The sequence below is a fragment of the Bidens hawaiensis genome, unplaced genomic scaffold (assembly GCF_021521415.1).
Source record: "Bidens hawaiensis isolate Kalapana, Puna unplaced genomic scaffold, B.hawaiensis_p1.1 tig00020038_1, whole genome shotgun sequence".
Taxonomy (NCBI): Eukaryota; Viridiplantae; Streptophyta; class Magnoliopsida; order Asterales; family Asteraceae; genus Bidens; species Bidens hawaiensis.
The window spans coordinates 328,476-334,831 of record NW_027493050.1 but is presented as its reverse complement, the minus strand read 5'-3'; the positions used below and the strand labels follow the sequence as shown (position 1 = coordinate 334,831).

General features: G+C 37.4%; 1 pseudogene; it reads right to left on the bottom strand.

Moving 5' to 3' along the window:
* Window positions 1-769: 769 nt before the first annotated feature.
* Window positions 770-2,593, bottom strand: LOC143559796 (pectinesterase pseudogene; annotated as a pseudogene).
* Between the last annotated feature and the right edge of the window lie 3,763 nt (window positions 2,594-6,356).

Here is a 6,356-nt window from a genome sequence, read left to right as displayed (position 1 = left end):
TCAGATCTATCGGGGCGCGGATCAAGGCACTAGCGGCGACATTTTGGGTGCTGCCGCTAACTGTCAAATTTCTTGTAGTGTATTAATGTCATTTTAACACGACATAGTTTTGCTATTAAAAATGTGAGGACGCAGTTTGTTGCGTGTTTACCTTATGTTATATCGATACAAACCCTACTTTTTAATGAAATATAGTAAATAAAGTTATAGTAGTTTTCTTTCCACCTGTGCCGAACCCTAGCACCTACATGATGTATTTTCTGCAAGATTTTATGAACCGTTTTATCACTTTATGAGAACCCTAGCCCCACAAATTCCTACCTTCAACCTTGACTTAATTTTAAGGCCTAAATAATATTTGTGCACTGAGAGCACCTCGCATTGGGGTTTAAAGCTCACGCCAGTATCAACACGTCACTCTCCTTCATTTTATGAAAAAAACAACATAGTATAAAATTTTACTGTCTTCCTTAATTTCCATGCTCTGTATTCATTTATATTTTCTTTCGCCCCCTAAACAAGATGCAAGCTACGCCACTGGCGTTAGGATCTATCATCTATATGCGTGGTAGCATATATAAGAATACAAAAAAATTTCGTTACTTGGAAAAGTACATCTATTAAGAAATGGTGATGGGTTGTAGGTTTCTCCCAATATTGCTATTTATTTTATATATACATTGTAGCATATATAGCAAATACATGAAAATTCTGCAGTCTATAACCGTACGTAAATCCACATGAGTTTTCTAATAAGGGGTGGATCCAACACCGCCATTGAAGCTAAGAACTACAAATGCACTAACTCGTCACTACGTTTTAGTAAACTTTTTAAAAAACTTGTTCAAGACAGGCCCCTTTTTGTCTATAGATGGGGCTGCTTCCGGTGCCAATGGCGGACTTATAACCGGTGCACTTATCTCACTCTCCGACATCACATTGCCCGGGCTTTCAGCCGGAGCTTCATCACTCGGTTTATCCTTGTCTTTCTTTCGTTTCTTCTTTTTCTTTGATTTCTTATCGTTCTTCTTTTTCTTTGAACCCGAAGAGTCATCATCATCTTCATCGTCATCACCATCACTATCATCACCGTCTTTTGACTCATCTTCCGGGGGTTCAAACATGAAATCCGAGGTGTAAGGCACACCTGTTGGTGGGATCCATGTATCCCCAATGATGAATTTGCCAGGCGTGAAATGGTTTATCCTCTTTGCAGATAACTCCTTCACGCCTGGCCATTGCACGCGGTGCAACTTCGAGGCCCCAGGGCCGTGGTTATTGAACTCCGTGTAGAAAAGGGTATCGAAAGCGAAACTTTCGTTCCATGGTAACCACCCTTGAGGCTGGATTAAGTCATCTATGAACGATTCCATTATTATTGTTCTTGAAAACTGCTTCCATGGGCGCCCGAGGTAAGATTTTTGTTGCATTCTAAACGGAAAGTACACCGGATCCGCCACAATGCTGCAGTTTTGGAGGACGAGTCCGGTTGGCTGTCGGACTTCCTTACGGCCTTGTGCTGTAACAATGCAGTTTTGGTTGTCTTTCGGCTTCCGGACAACCATGATGCAGTTTTGTAACACGACTGCACCGTCTCCAAATATGAAGTCAATGGTGCCGGAGATGGTGCATTCGCGACAGAACTGGCGGTATGTGTGTGCGTAAAGGGTGTCTTGGTAACCGTCCATGCGACAGTTGTAGAAGATTGTTCGGTCTGCGCTGACGCGCAATGCCACAGCTTGGTGCTTTTTAGGACTGGTTGTGTTTTCAAATGCAATGTCCCTTGCCATGAAGAAGTCCCCAGAAACAGCTGCAAGTTATTTAGGCTGAGTTAGCTATTCAACGTCAAGTGCAATAAAGGTTTAAAACCAAGATTCTGTGTGTAACATAGGCCGCGGCAACCGCATTGTTTTAACAAATATGTTACAAAACAAAGAGGCCATTGCTTACCAAAAGTTGCAGTATGGTAGGTGGTAACTCCGTCTATGAAGTTTAAGCCCCCTGTAACTTTTGTTTTATCCGGGCCGTCGCCTATCACCATTACATGAGTCAAGTTTTTAGGGATTCGGATGATCTTGTTGTATATGCCCGCTTTAATGTAGAGCACGTATGGGATCTGTCCTTCAACAGGAACACCTTTCAACGCTTCATTGATGGATTTGAACTCTCCAGTCCCGTCTAGTGCAACAGTGACGTTTGGAATGATCTTCGCGGGCTCTTCTTCAAGCATTCTTTGCCTCCTAACATCCACCCATTCGGGAAAGTTGTAATCGTTGTTGGACGTGGAAAGCAGCCGACGGTTAGCAGCCGGGGGCACACCAAACGCTTGAAACACCTGTGCGAAATCCGTGATCAAAGCAAGGCAGTTGCTGGTTAACTCCATAGACTGGTTCAATAACTTTCTCATTTGTTCTCCAAAATCCCCTTGAGTTTTTTCAAACCCATCTAGACATGTTTCTTCATAGGATATTGCACCACTCATCCATATCTTGAGTTGGAACAATGCTTGGCCTAAATCATTAAGATTAAAAATATTAATGTTTTCAATCTTTAATCCTTAATCCCGCCCATTTGTACTTCCTTCTTCTCTCATTTAAGCATTTTCAGATCCAAACAACAATCTACCTCTTTCTTTCAAGTGGAAACCTGATAGCAATCGACTGGATTTGTGGCTTCTGGTAAGTAATTACTCCTATTGTTGATTATGAAATCATTTTCAAGTTTCCTCAAACTGTGTTGCCGCATAGATAACCATCTTCCACATCAAAACCTGCATTATAAATCTCTGATTCTCACTCCCGGTACATCTCTCTCCATACTTTTGTTCTCGGATGCTAAATCAATTGCTTTTCTAGGGTTTGTGTTTGTTCGGAATTAGAATGAATACTTTTAAACTACTCTCCTGGCTCAAGTTCACATGCATTTGAAGCCACTGCTGACAAACATGTTTGTTAACTGGTTCATTCCTGATTTGCAAATACAGGTAATTCCATAAAAAAATCATCAGTGTGTTTGTTCGTTTATTAAATATTTTGTTAAAAATAGATGATTATTATATGACGAGTCATGTAAGTAGGCTAATTAATATGTATGCTAAATTGTTAATGCATATATATTTCAACTTTTAAACATGACAAATTGCTCAAGTTATAGTGTTGCATTTTTTTTTTATGTTTCTACAAATATATTAAAACACAAATTAACTGGCCTAAAGATGCTTCAATATGCAGAAAAGAAGACCCCTTTGATTCTGTTTAAGTTTTGTTGGGTAAAATATTATTGCCATATTTAATTTTAGTCTTTTTCTTTAGGAAAATTGGTTTTTATTGCCTCCAACTATTGTCTTTTGGTCATTACCGGTCTCAACTAACGAATTAGTCATTAATGGTCCTAACTTTTAATGTATTTGTTCTTAACGGTCCGCGGCTAACAGAATCCTAACGCCGTTAGTTTCAGGTCGCCGGAAAACCGTTTTTGGCCGGGAAAGTCAATTTTTTTCCCGGAAAACACCACCTGAACACCGCCGCCGCCACCACCAATTGACTCACCGCCAACCAATCACCATCACTTAAGCACCATCAACTGATTCCGACAATGGTTATAAGGTTCCGACGACCTCAATAATTGGGGCTTTTACTAGAAAAGGTTCTTAAAGGTACGATACAAAGTTACCATGATGTTTGGAACAAAATTGTTGAGTTTTCGGGAAAAAAAAGTGTGTTTTTTCGGCCAAAAACGTTTTTCCGGTGACCTGAAACTAACGACGTTAGAATTCTGTTAGTCGCGGACCGTTAGGAACAAATACGTTAAAAGTTGGGACCGCCAGCAGCCAATTCGTTAGTAGGGACCGACAGTGACCAAAAGACGATAGTTGGGACCAATAAAAACCAATTTTCCTTTTCTTTAATAGTGCACCTTAATAGAGAAACATTTAACTATATACGGTTGTATGTGTATTTTAAACTTTTTTGCATATGGTGCTTTTGGAGCTACTGCAAAAGTTTTAGCCGAATCTGCTTTACATCCACTTGCACTAATAAACTCGACTTCAAACCGATAAAATGTTAGTATTAACTCATTAAAATTAAGTTTTGTAGAGCAATGTTTCTCATTGTTTTCTAAAAATGTTTATAAAATAGTCCAGTTTTCTTAATTTTGTTTTTTTAATTTTTACTTTAGAACAGAGGTATCCTACCAGTTGTTGATCTTGTAGGAGATCAAGCTTAGGTCGGGGAGAGTTTTATATGCACTTTTTTATTAATATGGAGTTTATTGTTCTTGTATTATTATTTGATAATATTACAGTGCAGTAGATCTATTACTTTATTTGATTCGGGCTATTCTGTCTCAAGGCGTTACTAAATGTGTGGTGTGGATTATTCAGGTTCATATAAGTATTTATGTAGAAGGTTAAACTTTGACTTCTGAGTTGAATGTAGCAAGTATACATGTATCTCTGAGGGAGTGGTCAAGCGACAGATATGAGGGGTCGGTTTGGTCGGTGAGGCATCACGAGCGTGCACGAACATGATTCGGGTTATGGTGATTTTCTGCTAACATTATGGTAGAGTTTACATACGAATTATAATAGGTTTGTGTCAAAATGCGTCATTTTTTTGTATTTGACAACAATTGATCAAAATGTTGTGCCTAAACAACCAAGAAAGTGAGTCAAAACATGAAACTTTTGTGTGGGTCTATAGGGGTTGGATTGGGCTAGTATAAAACACTTTTCATATTTTAGTCAACAAGTCGGGTGGGTTAGGTTAATGGTAAATATGGGTTTGTATCAACAAAGTAACTTTTTGTGTCGCTTGAAATCGGTCGACCTGTTTTTATTTTTGAAATAGTTTTCAAGAAAAGAAAGGAAACCAACTGTAAAGAAGAAGCTATCATAATAAGTTAATGAATTTTTAGGTTAGATCTTGGCTAAATGAGAATTATTATAATAAACGGTGTGTTAAATTTGAATTTTGCAGGTGCAGTGGTGGAAGATGAATAAACTAGAGCGTGGGACAAAGCAAGATTGCTTTGATTAGGGTATGTTTTGTTATGGCGAAGCAAGATATTGGTGCTGAATGAAGCAAACCGCATCAGCTGAAGATGGATCAGGTCCAGATTTCATTGTTGTTATTATTATTATCATTATGTTGCATCTAAGCTTAGTTTTAATTTAATAATTTGGAAAACAATAAACATAATTTTGCATCTAAGTTAACTTTTTATTTCGTAAACGAGCCGATTCGGAATGGGTTGTAAGCGAGCCAAGCCATATTGGTTGTAAGCGAGCTGACTCAGTTTGTAAGAAGGCAAAATAAGCTCGATTGATTGGCTCAAAGTTTAATAAAATTATACTAAATTGTAAATAGTATTGTTTTTTGGGATTATCATTAGCCTGTTTAGTCGACCTTGCATCGCCTAGAAACTACTATCTCCTGAAGGCATTGGATTGAAGTTAAAACTAAAAACAACTGAGTGTCATATTTTTACTCAAACTGAGAGGTGAAACTGGTTTTTGATTTTGAAGTGAATAAATGGTTTAATCGAACTATTTTCAACCATTAACAATTAGTGTTTTATATATTCAATTTGGGTTGTATTTAACCACATTGTCGTACTGTAAGACGCTTTTGGATCCCACTGCAACGTGCGGATTTCCACTAGTACATCTAAACATATATATCTATATACTTGTTTGTATGTATGTGTAAGCATGCTTGATTAATTAATTAATATGGGCTTATCTCTAGTTTTGTTAAAGAAAAAGAAATCAATACTAATCAAAGGATTATCACCAACGTATTCTTTCCGATGGAAGACATTCATTGGTAGTTACCGACAGATCACAATGATCACCAATGGTTATTGACAACATAAATAAAAAAACTAATATATATATACACACACACCTTAAGCAACCTTTTGACGTTCCGTCGATAATTAACGAGAGATCACTAACATGGAACTGTCATGTGTTAGGCCAACATATTCTAACGTTTTATCGACAGACACCCCATGCGAGAATCATTTAAATTTGTAGTTGTTTTTTGAGGAAAGTTTTACTGATGCCCGGCTAGATTTTCCTATAATTTACTTATAATAGATCAGCTAATTCCGTAATTTTCATTACCAGAGATTATAGAACTAAATATCTGTTAACCTAGTGTCGTAGTTGATATACACATTAGTTTGTTATGGGTAAACATTAAAAGTGTGAATTCAATAATTTACACAATTTATTCATTTCTAAAATGTATTAATTTGCATTTCTTTACACAAACAATCTTCACATGTTCATGTAGTGTGTTCATTTCACAAAACAATCAGCTGTCTTCTTGAGCGTACAAAAATTAAAC